At 38.5% G+C, this 21,027-nt stretch overlaps 1 pseudogene; it reads left to right on the top strand.

Moving 5' to 3' along the window:
- The first annotated feature begins 792 nt into the window (after window positions 1-792).
- LOC147611733 (uncharacterized) lies at window positions 793-1,701 on the top strand (annotated as a pseudogene).
- The last annotated feature ends 19,326 nt before the right edge of the window (window positions 1,702-21,027 follow it).

Raw genomic sequence — 21,027 nt, 5'->3', positions numbered from 1 at the left:
ACACAATCTCATGACTCTCGAGCTATGGGATTATGACTTGAACCCTCCCTCCCTGTTGGCTGTTGTTTCGCGTTGGTGTCATGGATTAATTTTCAGTCCATTGGCTATGGGAAGTTCTGCAAAAAGTCATGGCCAAGACCAGGTTTAAAGAGGAGCTCGTGAAGGGTGGAGGACAAGCTCGGCACAATCATCAAAGAAAACAAGAAGATGGTCGACTCTTCCGTTACCGCAATCATAAACCGCCTCTCCAAACTCGAGAAGGGTTTTGACAAAATCCAAGAGCTCGAAGAGAGATCTTCCAAGCAAGAGGCTGAGATTTCAGCCTTAAAGGAGGAACTAGTGGAGGCTAAATTGCATGCTAAAAGTCAAGCGGTTGAAATCTCAGCCCTCAGAAAAGGAGTTTGAAGCCACTTCAAAAAGCAAGCTTGAGGATGGAAAATTTCAGCCCTCCTTTATTGAAGAGCTGAATACCATCAAGGAACAAATGAGGATCATTTGAGAGGAGGAGGAGCAATATAAAGAGAAGACATCTTCATGGGTGGAGGTGATCACAAAGACACAAAAGAAGATGGACGAGGCGGAGAAATGGATCGAGGTCGCCAAGAAAGGGAAGGTAAAGAATTGCTACCCATCCCCACTCCCACCATCATCAACATGACCCTTGAAGAGGAGCAAAGGGCTTTATACAGGATAGTTGTGGGGCAGGTACGTACTACTCAGGGTATATTTGAGATGGTTCACTCCACTATTGGGGTGAAACAGGGCTGCCCCCTTTCTCCCACATTATTTGGGATGTACGTGGATGAGGTTTCAGACTATGTAGAGCGGGAGGGTGACAGAGGAGCATAGCTACTAGCAAGGACATGGATTCCGTTGTTATTGTATGCTTATGATATTATGTTGATCTCAGATTCTCCAGAGGGGATGTAGCGTCATTTGGATGCATTGCACACGTTTGCACAGGACAGTGGATTGTCTGTTAACCTTGGTAAAACCAAGGTGATGGTGTTTAACACCACAGCACAGTGGGTTAGGAGGTCAGTACCCACCTTTACATATGGTCAGGAGACAGTGGAGTATACAGATGCATATACTTACCTTGGTGTGGTTTTTAGTGGCCCACTATTTTCCTTGAGGAGAGCAGTGGAGACCAGATTGACCAGAGCTTATGCAGCATTGGGGAGACTAGAGAGGATGTGTTTGCAGGTTCAGTTTCAGAAACCTCGAACAAAGCTCTGGCTCTTTGACACTTTGGTCACTTCAACCATGCTGTATGGAGTGGAGATATGGGGACCCTCAGTGGATCACCACAGCTGAGCTGGTAGAACTGATGGATGGAGACGTATGGAGAGGCCCTTGGTTTCTATGATTTCCTGGATGATTAGGGCCAAGGCCTCGGTACCACATGATATTATCTGTGCAGAGATGGCTGCCCCCCCATTGGTAGTAGAGGCACTCACTCGATCAGTCTCCTTTATACATAGCACTTGGGCTCTCCCTAGAGACAAATATGCTCGCTTAGCCCTAGAGTCTTCATGACAGTTGGCATCATAGGGAGACGGATCATGTTGGTATGCACAGATGACAGCTTGGTTCCAGCTGCATGGCTTTAGTATGGACAGGCTACCTCCATTTCAGTACTCCCTGGATGCACCCTCCCTCTCTCTCACACAGGCAGAGATTACCAGACTTATCAGGTAAGACTTGATTCAGCTGGACACTAGGAGGACATGGATACAGCCAACACACGAGCTTGGTACGAAGATGGCTTTCTATAGAGATCATCTTCTCCAGCTCACGCAGGATGGGTTTGTGATTAGACCCAGCTACATGGATACTCATCTTTCTCATGGGGTACGGTGTGCTATTGGTTAGATGATGCGCACATCCTTACACGAGCTAGAGATTGAGACTAGCAAATTCAGAAAGCTCAGGCCATGATTTGTCAGCTCTGCCAGATGGAGCTAGAGACAGACTTACATTACATATGTCACTGTCCAGTATATTATGAGATATAAGGCCGTTTTCATTGCCTGTTTAGAGAGGGTTTCGGACCACTTTCTAGAGTCATGAGATACCAGGATCAGAGATGCCTCAGATTATACTTGCTGGAGCTTCGTAGACATAGAGAGGGTCTCCTGAGAGGGAGGATATTAGAGAGGGAGAGACACCTACAGAGGGAGAGGATATTAGAGAGGGAGGATATTAGAGAGGGAGAGACACCTACAGAGGCAGATTACAGACTTCTTTCAACCAGAGATTGAGCAGTCAGGCCAGCAGGCATTGCTATCCATTAGGAGCTCCTAGTATCGTACTTTTCCTCATAGTTGTTTCACTTTCAGTTAGTTGTTTAGTTGTTTTTAGCTTTTCTTACACAGACATTGTATCAAATCCACCAATTGTTGTAACCTTTTTGGTCTCATAGGTCATTTTGGCCTTCTGAAGACATTAATATACCATTTTATTTCATTTATATATATATCTCTCTCTCTCTCTCTCTCTCTCTCTCTCTCTCTCTTCAATCTTCTTTGGAGTCTTCATCAACATACTAAACCAATTGATTGGTTGGGGGCCTCTCCTTAGACTAAAGAATCAAGCAAAATAAGAGGTAAAGTGTGATTTATGGTCTTTTTCTTAATCTCCAAATGTTTCTTACTTTTCAACCCCTCTCAAGCTTGAGAAGTATTCAATTGAATGGCTATTTAATGCAATTGAAGCTCTCTAATAGATTTTAGTGATTAAACACATAGAGTTTTCATTTATGCTTAAATTAAAATGTTTTTTTTAAAGCATGTCTCTCTCTCCCCCAAATAATGGTCATTCCTATGACCTTTTCTATATTCAATTAATGCTTGTCATGGAGAAATTCTCTATTCACAAATCAAACTCTAGGCTTGTAAAGCTAGAGGTTTAAGAAAATGGTTTTTATACTTATATGCTTGAAAAATATGGTAATATTATGGGATAAATCCATAAATTGGATTTATTGCTAAAAGATAGTTATACTATCATAATTATTTTACTATGTCTTATTCTTTTCATAAAAATTAAAAATTGCCAGTAATAGCAGCGGAGCTATGGAAATTTTTTTAAGAAATTAATGCATAATTCATTCTCATGCATAACGTGAAAAGAGGACTTCTTATCATATTCTAGGATTGAATATCCTAGGTTAAAAGAATGGTTTTTGTCACATTCAATGGAAAACTAATTTTTAAGTTTATGTGTAATCAAATAATTAAGAAATGAGAAAATTATGGTAATTATATTTAATGATAAAAGAGGAATTCCTATGACATTTGGGATTCATTCATTTAGATGGGAAAAGAGCAATTCCTAGCATATTGGAATTATTGGATATTTTATTTAAATTCAAAGATGAATTTTAGATAAATTTATTTTATCTATAAGAAATATTTAAATGGTAAAAGAGAAATTCCTATGACATTTGGGATTCAATCATTTAGATGGGAAAAGAGAAATTCCTAGCATATTGAAATTATTGGATATTTTATTTAAATTCAAAGATGAATTTTAGATAAGTTTATTTTTTTAATGAGAAATATTTAAATGGTAAAAGAGGAATTCCTATGACATTTGGAATTCAATCATTTAGTTGGGAAAAGAGAAATTCCTAGCATATTGAATTAATGGATATTTTATTTTTGATGAATCTATTTTATGAGAAATATTTGATGATAAAAGAGGAATTCCCATGATATTGGAATGCAAATAATCAAATGCAAAAAGAGGAATTCCCATGGTATTTGAGATCCATGAAATCAAATGGGAAGAAGATGAATTTTAAGTATAATTCAATTTATGATTATTCATCAAAAGTGAAAATATGGGTAGAATTGATTTTTGTAAATCCCATGAATTCTTTATTCAAAAGAGGAATATTGAATATAATTCAATTGAGGAATTGAGAAGGAATATGAAAATAGTCGTCAAGAAAAAGAATCTTTATCTAAGCCAAGCAATTGGTAGAAATTTAGAAAAAGTCCCATTATCGGTATCAAAGTAGAAAAAGCTATGAAATGGGAATAGGATGTGGAATGTGGATGTGATAAGATGTAAATGGGATGTGATAGGATGTGGTGTAATGAAAATGAATGTGAAGTAAATGGATGTGGATGTGAATGATAAGATGAGAATGAGAAGAGAGGATATATGAAAGGGTGAGATGGGAAGTAAATGCATGTGGATGTGTATGTGTTGAAAGTGGATGTGAAAGAATGGATGTGGATGTGTATGAGAAAGAATGGATGTGTATGAGAAAGAATGGATAGGGTTGTGTATGTGAAAGAATGGATGTGGATGTGTATGTGAAAGAATGGATGTGGATGTGTATGTGAAAGAAGGGATGTGCATGTGTATGTGAAAGAATGGATGTGGATGTGTATGTGAAAGAATGTGATGTGATGTAAAGGGATGTGGATGTGTATGTGAAAGAATGTGGTGTGATGTAAAGAGATGTGATGTGACATGAGTATATGTGGATGTGAAGTGATAGATATGAATGTATGGATAGATGTGGATAGTCGTACATGTGAACGATTGGATGGATGTGGATGAATGAGACGAGATGTGTATGAATGAGACATGATGTGGATGTGATGTAATGTGGATGGGATGAATGAGATATGATGTGGATAGATGTGATGTGATGTAATATGAATATAATGTATGTGATGGGATGGTGATGATAATGAATGTGATGGATATGAATGAATGTGATGTGATGGATTTAAATGGATGTGATGTAAATGAATGTGATGGACGTGAATAGATGTGATGTGATGTGAATCGAGATGTGAATGAATGAGATGTGATATGATGTGAATCGAGATGTGAATGAATGAGATGTGATGTGATGTGAATCGAGATGTGATGTGATGTCATGTGAATCAGGATGTGAATGAATGAGACGTGATGTCATGTGAATCAGGATGTGAACGAATAATATGGGATGTGAATGGATGAGATGTGATGTGATGTGAATGGATGAGATGTGATGTGATGTGAATCAGGATGTGAATGAATGAGATGTGATGTGATGTAAATTGGGATAGATGTGAATGGATGATATGTGATGTGAATGACTGTGATGTGAAACGGGATAGATATGAATGAATATGATATGATGAGATGTGGATATGGGTAGATGGGTAGATGTGGATCTGAAACGGAATAAACATGAATGAATATGATGTGATGAGATGTGGATATGGGTAGATGCGAGTGGATGAGGATAAATGAGGAAAGATGTGATGAGATGAAAAATGATGTGATTGGATGAGAATGGGAATACATATGAAATGGATGTGGATTAAGTAATGTGGATTGATGTGGAACAATATGGAAAGACGAGAGTTCGTTATAGAAACTGTATTTATGACTTGTTTTTAAAGGACTATTTTATGACTTGTATTTATGACTTGTTTTTAAAGGACTATTTTATGACTTGTATTTATGACTTGTTTTTAAAGGACTGTTTTATGTCAAGAATGCTGGGGAAGCATTTTGACCGTCTTGTGAATGAGGTCGTGGAGACCTAACTGATAAAGTTGCAACAGCTGATGGAGAGTCAACGGAGGACATCTCGCATAGCAAGGTCGGTCGAGGTCTTGACTAGCCTCGGTTCGATTTAAATGGTGAGCTTTCGGTATGGTGGATGAGGGACCAAGGAAGCGGCCTATGAGTGAAGCGCTAGGTGACCTGCGAAGGATCCTAGAGGGTGCCGACCATACGGTGCTCGAGCTCTGGGTTGCCGCAGATACCCACACGTGCATTGGGGAAGATATTGGAACAAGGAGTAAGAGTTGTTTTCTGAATTCGGGCATGGATCTGGTTGATTGACCTTGCTGGTCCTCCTCAGCGGATAAGTCCATGGCTCTTTTATATGGATCTGTTGGTTGATCTTGCTGATCTTCAACAGAAATTCCATTTTGATTTTTATAAGTGAATATATTGCCGGGTACTATGAGCTAGGAACTATCGAAAGAGGTGGTGAGCGTTCTGGTTGCCAATGATGCTATGAGTACACCGATGAAGGAATGATCGGAAATTAGGATTCAACCGGATATTTTGGAGGATTATGATCAGTGACACTATGGTTTCATTAAATGATTGTTTTAAAGACAACTGAATTTGTGAAAAAGGTCATTTCATATTGGGTGTATAAGTGGTGTGACTAGTTTTAAGTTTTAAGTTTGCATGAATATCCGGCTAGGGGCCTAGGAACTCTTTTCCCTGGTATCCGAAAAAAAACCTAACCAAATTCCTAATTAGATATTGTTTTAAAGACAGCTGAATCTGTGAAAAAGGTCATTTCATATTGGGTGTATAAGTGGTGTGACTAGTTTTAAGTTTGCATGAATATCCGGCTAGGGGCCTAGGAATTCTTTTCCCTGGTACCTAGAAAAAAACCTAACCAAATTCCTAATTAGATCCCATCAGTACAGTGGTTGGGCGGTTGGCTAAACCATGGGACAGGAAGGGGTTAGACTGGACTGATGGATCCCTAAAATAAGACTCAATTCTGTTATGGTACGATAGATGAAGTAAATCCTGGAGAAAAATTGTTCTATGGAAAAGAATCAACGGCTGTGCCTCTCAATGAGGAAAAAAGCATTGGTCTCTATGATCGAAGTGCAAGTTTCTTCCTTGATCTGACCAAGTGTCTTTACAGGCTCGGTCGAATCAGTTTGGTTAGTGATGAGCTTGACTATGTTAGAGTAAAAATATCATGGAGAAGTCGCCCCTACTTTTCCAGCGAGGGAACTTATTTTGGGTTCGGTTTTGGAAGAACCGAGGGATTAGTCTCTTGTTCGGATATCCATGGGCGAGGCCCCGAGTGAGGAACCCTGTCCCGTGCAAGAATTTCTACTCCTGCTACTAGCACCCCTGAATTTGTTGCACGGAGGGGGCAGGGATCTTTCAGCTAGTATAAGAGCGAATTGGCTAAAGTGGAACAACCGAGAAGCCAAAAATGTCAAAAATTTATGAAGTACCAGTAAAAGATTGGAATTTTGTGATGAAATTCATACAAATTGATATTCAGACTGAAATTCAAAAATTGGTAATTGGGTCTTCAGATGGAAGTACCGCAATTGTATGGAATCCCTGACTTGCTTGAGGCCTAGACATGATGGTATTTATCTTATAATTCCAAGGACCATGACTACCCGTATATACCGAGGGTATAACTGCAGCTCTTTAGTGGCAGTATATACGAGTATATCTAAGACCTTGAAATTATAAGCAAAAATGCTATCCAGATGATGAATTCGAATGTGGTTGATATGATTTTAAAAATTTTGGTTGAGAACTGATGAGTTGATTTGGATTCTAATTGAAAAATGATGATTTTTGAATTTTGGTTGAAAAGCGATAAGTTGAGCAAAACCACAATGAGGATGAATGGGACGAATCCCAGTGTGATGATGATAATAATTGGAATGATGATTATGACTTCAGAAAATCACTATGAGATTAGTGGATTGTGCTGACAGATTGCTACTGTTAACACTTGACGTAGTGGATCAAGTTAAGGGATGACAAATTAAAAACCTGTGAAACTGAAATTCTCGTGGAGGAATGTTCAGATGGAAATTTCAATGGACCATTATTATGTTAAGGATATGAATGATATGATCTGAATGAGTTGTTATCTGATAATGAGTTCTATATAAGGGATCTTTATCCCAGGATTCTGTTGGGTTGACTAGACTATAAGGAACCCCAGAATCAGTTGGATCTTAAGGGAAAGATTTGTCCTCCAGTTTTGCGAGATGAGGACATCTCGCGTTTTTTAAGTGGGGCAGGATGTACGATTCTTCCCTCCAACTTTTGAGGTGTACAGGTGTAAGAACCTCCCCTTCTGATCTCATAATTATTCCCCTCTCTAAAATAAAAGAAAGATCATGTTTTACCCTGTTTTGGCCTAGAGAGAGAAAATAGAGGGAGGTAATCTAAAATTGAGATATTTTTGGATATAAAAATCCTCCTAGTGTCTAAAATGGTTTTCCCTGAAACAAAAATTCAAAAAGAACTTTCCAATGTACAATTGGAATTAATTGAAAATAGGTATAAAGGACCTTAGCCTAAGGGTATAAAGGACCTTAGCCTAAGGGTCTAGATTTAGCCTAAGGGTATAAAGGACCTTAGCCTAAGGGTTTAGATTTTTAAAATTTTTGAATTATGATCCAATTAAGGTTCCTATGGACCAATATAAAAATACCCAAAAATGAGTAAATGCCCACATAAGATGAAGAGTTGACTGAGTACAAGGTTTATTAGTAAAAAACTATGAATATTAATTAAAAAATGAGATATTTTGGGTATAATGATACATTTTTGACACCTTGGTAAGGAGAAGGGGGCTCTTCAAGGAGGCACCTATTTCACATGTGTGGAGGAGTTTTAAACTAAAAAATAATGAGATATTTTTATCTCTCCTATTTCCTGGATCAAACCAAATAAAAAAGGGAGCCAAACTGGTCTAAATCTTGTCCAAATTTAGCCAAACTGAACTTGGAAAATTCTAGAAACTAGTTGGACTTGGTTAGAGGTCTCCCTGATCTATAAATAGATCCTTAGTCCTTTGTAAAAAAAATATGTGAACTAAACCATGCCAGTATTATACTGAAATAATGATATTTTCTATTATCCTCTAAAAATTCTCTACAATTTGGAGAGAATGGAGTTTCTTTCTCTGTCTCTCTTCAACCTTCTTTGGAGTCTTCATCAACATACTAAACCAATTGATTGGTTGGGGGCCTCTCCTTAGACTAAAGAATCAAGCAAAATAAGAGGTAAAGTGTGATTTATGGCCTTTTTCTTAATCTCTAAATGTTTCTTACTTCTCAACCCCTCTCAAGCTTGAGAAGTATTCAATTGAATGGCTATTTAATGCAATTAAAGCTCTCTAATAAATTTTAGTGATTAAACACATAATGTTTTCATTTATGCTTAAAGTAAAATGTTTTTTTTAAAGCATATCTCTCTCTCCCCCAAAGAATGGTCATTCCTATGATCTATTCTATATTCAATTAATGCTTCTCATGGAGAAATTCTCTATTCACAAATCAAATTCTAGGCTTGTGAAGCTAGAGGTTTAAGAAAATGGTTTTTATACTTATATGCTTGAACAATATGGTAATATTATGGGATAAATTCATAAATTGGATTTAATGCTAAAAGATAGTTATACTATCATAATTATTTTACTATGTCTTATTCTTTTCATAAAAATTAAAAATTTCCAGTAATAGCAACGGAGCTATGGCAAATATTTTAAGAAATTAATGCATAATTCATTCTTATGCATAACGTGAAAAGAGGACTTCCTATCATATTCTAGGATTGAATATCCTAGGTTAAAAGAATGGTTTTTTTCACATTCAATGAAAAACTAGTTTTTAAGTTTATGTGTAATTAAATAATTAAGAAATGAGAAAATTATGGTAATTATATTTAATGATAAAAGAGAAATTCCTATGACATTTGGGATTCAATCATTTAGATGGGAAAAGAGAAGTTCCTAGCATATTGGAATTATTGGATATTTTATTTAAATTCAAAGGTAAATTTTAGATAAATTTATTTTATCTATGAGTAATATTTAAATGGTAAAAGAGGATTTCGTATGATATTTGGGATCGAATCATTTAGATGGGAAAAGAGAAATTCCTAGCATATTGAAATTATTGGATATTTTATTTAAATTCAAAGATAAAATTTAGATAAATTTATTTTATCTATGAGAAATATTTAAATGGTAAAAGAGGAATTCCTATGACATTTGGAATTCAATCATTTAGTTGGAAAAAGAGAAATTCCTAGCATATTGAATTAATGGATATTTTATTTTTGATGAATTTATTTTATGAGAAATATTTGATGATAAAAGAGGGATTCCCATGATATTGGAATGCAAATAATCAAATGCAAAAAGAGGAATTCCCATGGTATTTGAGATCCATGAAATCAAATGGGAAGAAGAGGAATTTTTAGTATAATTCAATTTATGATTATTCATCAAAAGTGGAAATATGGGTAGAATTGATTTTTGTAAATCCCATGAATTCTTTTATTAAAAGAGGAATATTGAATATAATTCAATTGAGGAATTGAGAAGGAATATGAAAATAGTCGTTGAGAAAAAGAATCTTTATCTAAGCCAAGTAATGCACAAATTTAGAAAAAGTCCCATTATCGATATCGAAGTAGAAAAAGCTACTATATGGGAATAGGATATGGAATGGATGTGATAAGATGTAAACGGGATGCGATAGGTTGTGAATGGAAGTGATAAGATGTAAATGAGATGTGATAAGATGTAAATGAGATGTGATAAGATGTAAATGGGATGTGATAGGATGTGGTGTAATGAAAATGAATGTGGATGAGATGTGAAGTAAATGGATGTGGATGTGAATGATGAGATTGAGAAGAGAGGATATGTGAAAGGGTGAGATGGGAAGTAAATGGATGTGGATGTGTATGTGATGAAAGTGGATGTGAATGTGTATATGAAAAAGAATGGATGTGGATGTGTATGTGTATATGAAAAAGAATGGATGTGGATGTGTATATGAAAAAGAATGGATGTGGATGTGTATGTCAATGGACATGAATGTGTATGTGAAACAAGGAATGTGCATGTGTATGTGAAAGAATGGATGTGGATGTGTATGTGAAATAATGGATGTGGATGTGTATGTGAAAGAATGGATATGGATGTGTATGTGACAGAATGGATGTGCATGTGTATGTGTCAAAATGGATGTGGATGTGTATGTGAAAGAATGGATGTGGATGTGTATGTGAAAGAAGGGATGTGCATATGTATGTAAAAGAATGGATGTGGATGTGTATGCGAAAGAATGGATGTGGATGTGTATGTGAAAGAATGTGATGTGATGTAAAGGGACGTGGATGTGTATGTGAAAGAATGTGATGTGATGTAAAGGATGTGATGTGATGTAAAGGATGTGATGTGACATGAATATATGTGGATGTGAAGTGATAGATATGAAGTGATAGACATGAATATATGGATAGATGTGGGTAGTCGTACATGTGAACGATTGGATGGATGCGGATGAATGGTATGAGATGTGTATGAATGAGACATGATGTGGATGGGATGAATGAGATATGATGTGGATAGATGTGATGTGATGTAATGTGGATAGAATGTATGTGATGGGATGGTGATGAGAATGAATGTGATGGATATGAATGAATGTGATGTGATGGATGTAAATGGATGTGAATGAATGTGATGTGATGGATGTGATGGACGTGAATAGAAGTGATGTGATGTGAATCGGGATGTGAATGAATGAGATGTGATGTCATGTGAATCAGGATGTGAACGAATAATATGGGATATGAACGAATAATATGGGATGTGAATGAATGTGATGTGATGTCATGTGAATCAGGATGTGAACAAATAATATGGGATGTGATTGGATGAGATGTGATGTGATGTGAATCAGGATGTGAATGAATGAGATGTGATGTGAAATGGATGTGATGTAAATTGGGATAGATGTGAATGGATGATATGTGATGTGAATGAATGTGATGTGAAACGGGATAGATGTGAATGAATATGATATGTGATGTGAATGAATGTGATGTGAAATGGGATAGATGTGAATGAATATGATGTGATGAGATGTGGATATGGGTAGATGCGAGTGGATGGATGAGGATAAATGAGGAAAGATGTGATGAGATGGAAAATGATGTGACTGGATGAGAATGGGAATACATATGAAATGGATGTGGATTGATGTGGAAAGACGAGAGTTCGTTATAGAAACTGTATTTATGACCTGTTTTTAAAGGACTGTTTTATGTCAAGAATGTTGGGAAAGCATTTTGACCATCGTGTGAATTAGATCGTGGAGACTTAACTGATAAAGTTGCAACAGCTGACGGAGAGTCAACGGAGGACGTCTCGCGTAGCAAGGTCAGCCGAGGTCTTGACCAGCCTCGGTTCAATTTAAATGGTGAGCTTCTGGTACGATGGATGAGGGACCAAGGAAGTGGCCTATGAGTGAAGCGCTAGGTGACCTACGAAGGATCCTAGAGGGTGTTGACCATATGATGCTTGGGCTCTTGGTCATCGAAGATACCCACACGTGCATCGAGGAAGATATTGGAATGAGGAGTAAGAGTTGTTTTCTAGATTCGGGCATGGATCTGGTTGATTGACCTTGCTGGTCCTCAACGGATGAGTCCATGGCTCTTTTATATGGATTTGTTAGTTGATCTTGCTGATCTTCAATGGGGATTCCATTTTGATTTTTATAAGTGAATATAATTCCGGGTAGTATTATCAAGAGACAGTTTTTGTAAAAGGGGAAGGGAAGGGTGTGTGTGTGAATGGACTTATGGTCCACTAGCTCACCTATTTAAAGGTGAAGCTAGGAGAGGCATTTTGTATTGAGCAAGAAGCCTAGTTGTATTTTGAGCAACTTAATAAGCAAGATATTTTCTTGTATTTTGTGTCTCTCCTCCACATAATGATCTAGCATGAGCACCACGAAATTTTATCATGGTATCTAGAGCAAGAGTAGGTCACTTTTGTGGTGTAGAATAGGTCAATTTTCTTATCTTTTCCTTGGTGGAGCTGAACCTCCTGGCAGTGGAGGCCTTTTGGAATCTCGTGGAGGCAATATCTCAACGTGTTTTCATCTAAGAAAATGCAGAGTAGGTCTCGGCGCTCAGCTTCGTACATGCAATTGGTGGATTACTCCTCTCGCTTGAGCAAACCGGCACACAGTTTTTGCACAGCTGATGCCGTACACAAATACACAATGTGTAGGCATTGGCAGCCCTAGGGAGTTTAGGGCTTTTGAAGCCCAAGGTCTCAAGAAGCTACAGCTCAAATTTCAGCTCGAATGATGGCCCGAATCGTGCGCTACAGTCAAAAGACTAGGCTGCTCTCTTGAAAGCCATTGAAGCTTCCATTAAAGCTTCAAAATCAAGTTTTTTCTTGCTCTAATCCTCTCCTCTTTGCTCTAATCACCTGCTCTTGTGAGGGCTTGTTGCTGATCCTATTTTTGAGTTTGAAGCGGTGGCCATATACCATGAGGTATTCATGAGCCTCATTCTCATCAAGCTCCATCATCAAGCTCCATCATCAACATCATCTTCAAGCGGTGGCCATATACCATGAGGTATTCATGAGCCTCATTCTCATCAAGCTCCATCATCAACATCATCTTCAAGTGCACAAAGCTTTTCAAAGTGTGCTTATAAGCACTAATAGTGTTGATTAACACTAATGAGGCTTCTAATACAGCAAAGGGGAGTCATTCCAAAGTGTTTTTAAACACTAAGAGTGTTCTTAAACACTAATGGTAAATCTAATCACCAATGTAAACATCATTAGATGCTAGAAATGTGCTCTTAAGCACTAATCATGTTTTAAACACTAATGGTGATCGTAATCACCAAACAAAGTGTTTTTTAATACTAATGAAGTTAATCTCTATCAAAATTAGTGGTTGAGCACAAACCCTAAGTGCTAAACCATAAAATTTACCATCTTAATCTCCTTTTTATGCAATATCCTTGGCTTGATTAAGGGTTGTTGCACTCTCATAAGCCTTTCTCCTTCTACTAAAGCCAAAACATCACAAATTTCTGGTTTTTTCTTCTTCATAAATCAGCCCATTACTCTCTCATAATCTCCTTCAATACGCAATGTCAAAGGACAACACCCAAATCAAGAAATTCTCGGGAGAGGGCTTCCACACTTGGCAAGTCCTTGTCAAATACAAGATGATGTCCAAAGTTTTTTGGCCATTCATCTCCGGCACTAAGGTTATTGATTGAACTAAGGCTGAAGATATTGAAGATGATGAGAGGGCACAAGCCATCATCATACTTTATCTTGATGAGGCTCTCATTCACCATGTGGACCAGCTTCCGACTGCAAAGGAGAAATGGGATGAGCTTGATAAGCTCTACGGAGCTTGTGGTAAGAATTCCAAGATCTCACTCAAAATTTTTTGAGCTTGGAACTCAAAGAGGGAGATGGCATTGGAGACTTCATCTTTCACTTGAAGGGCCTTATGGCTCAACTTGCATCAGTGAATGCGAGAATGGATGAAGATGATGCAGTGGTGCTGTTTTGCTAAAAGCAGTCAAGAAGGTGTACCCCACCTTAGTCACCACCCTGAAGAACATACCTAATCCCACCCTTGAAGGAGTCATTCAATCTTGTCTTGATGAAGAAAAGAGGCCAAAGGGAGGAGCTGAATCTTCAAATGTAACAACTTCATCGAATATCGAACAAGCTTTGTTACATCAAGTGATCAAAGTAAGATGTGTCCATTCCAAAATTGTGGGTTATTTGGCAAATAATTGTTGGATCAAATATCCCAACAAAATGAAATGTAACAAGTGTAAACAAATGGGACATATCACTTCTAAATGTCCTAACAAAGAGTCAGAGGCCAACTTTGTATCAACCTCTAACTCCACTGAGAAATTGTTTTAAATCTCCATGTAACCACACCTATATTCCCAACCTTGTACGCCTAATGTTATAAAGGCAACCTATGTCCAATACCACCTATTTCAATTTTCTTTCATAGTTGGTATTGAGGGGGGGTATTAAGAGACTAAGGTTTTGTAAAAGGAGAAGAGAAGGGTGTGTGTATGAATGGACTTATAGTCCACTAGCTCACCTATTTAAAGGTGAAGCTAGGAGGCATTTTGTATTGAGCAAGAAGCCTAGTTGTATTTTGAGCAACTTAATAAGAAAGATATTTTCTTGTATTTTGTGAGTCGCTCTCCTCCACATAATGATCTAGCATGAGCACCACGAAATTCTATCAACTATGAGCTAGGAACTATAAAAAAGGCCCCTGAGTGGACAAGTGGTGAGCGTTCTGGTTGCCAATGAGTGGACAGGTGGTGAGCGTTCTGGTTGCCAATGATGCTGGGAACTATCAACTATGAGCTAGGAACTATAAAAAAGGCCCCTGAGTGGACAAGTGGTGAGCGTTCTGGTTGCCAATGATGCCATAGGTACACTGATGAAGGAATGATTGGAAATTAGGATTCAACCGGATATTTTGGTGGAGGATTATGATCAGTGACACTATGGTTTCATTAAATGATTGTTTTAAAGACAGCTGAATAATCTGTGAAAAAGGCAATTTCATATTGGGTGTGTAAGTGGTGTGACTAGTTTTAAGTTTGCATGAATATCTAGCTAGGGGACCTGGGAACTCTTTTTCCTGGTACATGGGACAAAACCTAACCAAATTCCTCATTGGATCTCATCATTACAGTGGTTGGGTGGTTGGCTAATCCATGGGGTTGGATGGGGTTAGGCTGGACTGATGGATCCCTAAAATGAGACTCAATTCTGTTATGGTACGATAGATGAAGTAAATCCCGGATAAAAATTGTTCTATGGAAAAGAATCAATGGCTGTGCTCTCAATGAGGAAAAAAGCGTTGGTCTCTATGATCCAAGTGCAAGTTTCTTCCTTGATCTGACTAAGTGTCTTTACAGGTTGGGTTAGATCAGTTTAGTTAGTGATGACCTTGACTATATTAGAGTAAAAATATCGTGGAGGAATCGCCCTTGCTTTCCGGGCGAGGGAAGTTTTTTCGGGTTCAGTTTTGGAAGAACCGAGGGATTAGTCTCTTGTCCGGATATCCGTGGGTGAGGCCCCGAGTGAGAGACCCTGCCCCGCGCAAGAAGTGCTAGTCCCGCTGTTAGCACCCCCAAATTCATTACACAGAGGGGGCAGGGATCTTTGAGGGACAATGGTGTGACTTGGAGCAAAAGGGAAGTTCCATCAAGGAATATAGCAAGCAATTTAGGAAGCTTTGGAGGAATGAATGAATACAAAATAATGGTGAAGTACATACATGGATTGCAATCCTCACTTGGAGCTGATGTGAAGGCACAAGACCTCAAACTTAGCAAGATGCCATGTATTATGTGGAGGTCTTTGAATCTAAGTATAAGGGGAATGTGACCAATAGATGGAACACGGGAGCAACTAAGCCATCTACTTTCAGCCCAAATGTAGTAAAATGGCTCACTTCTACCTCTTCAACACCATATGTACCTCATGCAAGTTTCACTCCTACTTCTACTCCCATACAACAATACCCTAGTATGTATGATAGCCAAGGAATGTGAAATGGAGTGGTTCTAGTGGTTATATTGCCAAACCGCCTCTCAAGAGTGATCTCAAATCTTCTTCTCTTCAAGGCAAGGTGATTAAGCAATTGTCACAAGCAGAGATGGAGGAGAAGAGGAAGAAAGGGGTTTGCTTCCTTTGTAATGAGAAATGGAATCCCTAGCATAAAAAGTTTTGCAAGGCAAAGGAGGTGAGAGCCAATATGATTCTTGAGGTGGTGGAAGATGAAAAGGTACCATTGGATTATGTGGATGAGGCTAAAGTTCAGGATTGTCCAAATGAGGTGATAGAAGAGCCAACTCTTGATCCTTCTCAAGAGTTTCCTTTTGATCCGGGTGGAGAGGATTGGGTAGAAGTTGAAACAAAAAAAAAGACAGCCATGCTTTGTGCCATTTCACAAGAAGCTAAAGCGGGATGCAAAGGCTCCAACACTTTAAGGCATATTAGGTCCATTCATATACTTGTTGATTCGGGGAGCACACATAGTTTTGTGAACTCCAAATCAATAAATTATTTGAAGCCATGCCCAAAAGACATGATAAAATCTCTTAAAGTGGAGGTTGCAAATGGACAGCATGAACTGAGTAAGAGTTGGGTTGCAAACAAGGATTTCTTTGTCTTCTAGATATGCCTATGATGCCCGTTTGATTGTGCTTAATATGGGGCCCATTGATGTGGTGCTTGGATGTGATTGGTTGCATACTTTGGGAAGATTCTCAATGGATTTGAAGCACATAAAAATGTGGTTTATGCATGAGAGCAAAAAGCTATGCTTGGATGGAATTTGCAGCCATGCTTTAAATTTGGTGTCCACGAATCAAATGAAGAGGGAGTTGAAGAGTTTATGCCTTGTTTACATGCTATAACTCACTTGATGGGATGCAAATACATGATCAAGGGATGGATGCCTTGTTGCAAGAATACAAAGATGTGTTTAAATCACCCACCTACTAGAGAGGTTGATCATGCCATAGAGCTTGAGAAGGATGCAAAACCAGTCAATAAGCCTCCTTATAGGCTTTCCAAGGTTGAGCGAGAAAAGAGGTGACAAGCAAGTGGAAGAACTTTTGGAAATGGGATTCATACAACCCAAGCCAATCACCTTTTGCCTCACCGGTTTTGTTGGTAAAGAAGGAGGATGGATCTTATAGAATGTGCATTGATTATAGAGATCTCAACGAGATCACTATAAAGAATCGATATCCCATTCATTGGATTGATGATTTACTTGATGAATTGAAGGGAGCAAAATACTTCTCCAAGATAGATCTCAAGTCCGGGTATCATCAAATAAGGATGAAAGATGGTGATGAGTTTAAGGCGGCGTTCCAGATTGAACGAGGTCTATTTCAATTCATGGTTATGCCTTTTGGTTTGTCACATGCCCCGGCCACATTTCCAGCTCTCATGAACAAAGTCTTGAAGCCTTTCCTCTATAAATCAGTTTTGGTCTTCTTTGATGACATACTTGTGTATAGCAAGTCAAATGAAGAGCACTTGATGCATGTGGAGCAAGTGTTGAAGGCATTGAGGGAGCACAAGTTGTTTGCCAAACAAAGCAAGTGCACTTTTATGTCACAAGAAGTGGAATATTTGGGTCACATTGTGAGCAATGATGGTATTAAGATGGATCCCAAGAAGGTGCAATGTGTGAAAGATTGGCCTACACCATCCAACACTACTGAATTGAGGATTATCATCTTTCTATCGGAGGTTTATATGCCATTATCCTCACATGACAGCCCCACTTACCAATAGGCTTAAGAAGGAAGCATTTTTTTGGAATGCCGTGGCTGATAAAAGGTTTCAAGAGCTCAAGCAAGCACTCATTTCATCTCCAATATTGGTTTGCCTTGATTTTTCTAAGCCTTTCATTATACGGGCTGATGCAAGTGGAAGAGGAATTGGTGCCATGCTATATCAAGAACATGGGGTAATTGCTTATGAGAGTAGAAAGCTTACCGAGAAGGAGAGGGAGCTTCATGTTTATGATTAAGAAATGTTAGCTATTTTGAATGTCATAAAGAAGTGGCATCACTATTTGTATGGTGGGCATTTCAAAGTGAGGACCGATCATCGAGTACTCCAATTTTTCCTCACCCAACAAAACCTTTCTCCCAAGAAAAAGAGATGGCTTGCTACTTTGCAAAATTATGTTGTGGGCGGATGCACTTTCTAGGATGTGGGCTTGAACTCTACATGCCATTTCGGAGGTGCATTATGATTGGATTCGTGAGATACAAGAGGAGTATTTGGTGGATGACATGGCTAGTCCGATGTTTTAGAAAATACAGCAAGGGTTATGTGATGAATATCCACATTTTGAAGTGCGCAATGGATTGCTTTGGTACAAAGGAAAGGTCTATTTGGTTCCTCACTCATCCTTTAAGCTGAAAATCCTACAAGAGATGCACTCTTCACCAATGGGCTGGACAGTTGGGAGTGTTCTAGACTTATGATAAGATAAGGAAGAGTTTCTTTTGGAAAGGACTTTGGAAGGATGTGCATGGCTATGTGCAAAAGTTTTTGCCTTGCCTAAAAAACAAGGATCCAAATCAATTGCCTAGTGGATTGTTGCAACCATTGCCTTGCCTAAAAAACAAGGATCCAAATCAATTGCCTAGTGGATCGTTGCAACCATTGCCTATTCCAGAAGGAAAGTGGACTCACATAGCTATGGATTCATTAGTGGGTTGCCCACTACTAAAAGAAAGGGTGGAATAGAATCTATGTGGTGGTGGATAGGCTAACAAAGGAGGCTAATTTAATACCCACAAAGGTGCAATATACAGCTTCTATGGTGGCTCAACAATTCATAGAGCATGTGTTTAGATTGCATGGAATGCCAAAGCAAGTGATGAGTGATATGGATGGTAAGTTCATGAGCAATTTTTGGAGGAGTGTCTTTGATTCCACATGCACTCATGATGGAGTACCACATGCACTCAAGATGGAGTACGACATAGCCATAGAAGCAAGAAGATCCAAGATCTAAGATTTCATTCATAAGAGTATGTTATAACCATGGTTACAATATTCACTTATATACTAGCCCACCATTTCACACTCATTAATATTGGGCCTCATACTTGACCGGCCATAACCATGTCCATGAGCCTCTTCTTATGTACAAACTCAAGCCTCTTTCATTACAAACCATCCCCACCCAAAGGTTTCGTCCTTGAAACCATGTATGGAGTAGTGTATGGGCTATAAAACCTTCTTGACTTCCCACATGAATGTGTAAGTACATTTGTTGCAATTCCAAAAATGCCTTTCACAAGAAACTCCACATAGAACTGTCTACTAATTTGATGTACATATGGACTACTCTCTTTGATATCCATAAGCCCACGGAGTCTTGTTGATGAACTTGAATGATGAGTAGAGAAGTATGCCAATGACCATGGCTGTCCATATAGTAAATTTACAGCAATGGAGTCCTTCATATCATCATCCAAATCCATGCAAATTGCTGTCCAAAAACACCAAGAGCTGTACACTTTATCCACTTTGATCCATTGCTTGTAGAAGCTCCGGACGGTCTTTCATGAAGCCTTCGGACTGCCAAGAAGTATCTTCATTAGGTAAGCCTCTCCACTTCACAAGGTACTCAACAATAGACCTATTACGAAGGTGTCTTTCCCTCGTTTTTCCAATCTCCTTCTTCGCCACATATTGAATCATTCCCTCTTTATCCATTGGAGGCAATTCATCAATTACTTCCAATTGAGGACCCACATACTTCTTCAAATGTGACACATGAAATACATTGTGGATCCTTGTGGTAGAAGGTAACAGCAATTGATAGGCTACTTCACCAACCCTTCTCAACACCTTGTATGGTCCATAAAAGCGATGAGAAAGCTTTGTATTGGTGTCTCCCTTCAAAGAAGCATACCTTGACTTAGGGATTCTCAAGAACACATAATCCCCTTCCTTGAATTCCACATGCTTCCTTGATTCATCGGCATAATGCTTCATTTGGTTTTGTGCCTTAGCCATGTTATCCTTGCACCTTTGCATTATTGCACACATCTTCTCAATCTCCTCTTTGGCTTGAGGATTCACCTTTTCCTCATTGAATGCAATGGAAGGTACATGCACCTTATACCCATACATGGGTTCAAATGGAGACATACCAATACTCATGTGATAGGTATTGTTATGGTAAAATTCAGCTAAGTGCAACCATATGTCCCATGAAGATTGTCATAACATTAGTGTCTCAAATAGACTTAAAGCCACTTGTTCACCCTCTCAGTTTGGCCATCCATTTGCGGATGATAGGCTATACTTGGAGTGAGTGTAGTTCCCATATGGAATCAAAGACACTCCTCTAAAAATGGCTCATGAACTTAGCATCCCTATCACTCACCACTTGCTTTGGCATTCCATACAATCTAAACATATGCGCCATGAATTGTTGAGCCACAATAGAAGTTGTATATTGCACCTTTGTGGGTATGAAATGAGTCACCTTTGTTAGCCTATCCACCACCACATAGATGCTATTCCACCCTTGCTTAGTAGTAGACAGCCCGGTGATGAAATCCATAGATATGTGAGTCCACTTTCCTTCTGGAATAGGCAATGGTTGCAATAATTCACTAGGCAATTGATTTGGATCCTTGTTTTGTTGGCAAGACAAACACTTTTGCACATAGACATGCACATAGACATGCACATCCTTCCAAAGTCCTTTCCAAAAGAAACTCTTCCTTATCTTATCATAAGTCTTGAATACTCCCAAATGACCAACCATTGGTGAAGAGTGCATCTCTTATAGGATTTTCAGCTTGAAGGATGAGTGAGGAACCAAATAGACC

This window comes from Cibotium barometz, chromosome 47, assembly GCF_041138505.1.
Source record: "Cibotium barometz isolate CiBa-2024 chromosome 47, ASM4113850v1, whole genome shotgun sequence".
Classification (NCBI taxonomy): Eukaryota; Viridiplantae; Streptophyta; class Polypodiopsida; order Cyatheales; family Cibotiaceae; genus Cibotium; species Cibotium barometz.
This window is presented reverse-complemented; position numbering and strand designations above follow the sequence as displayed.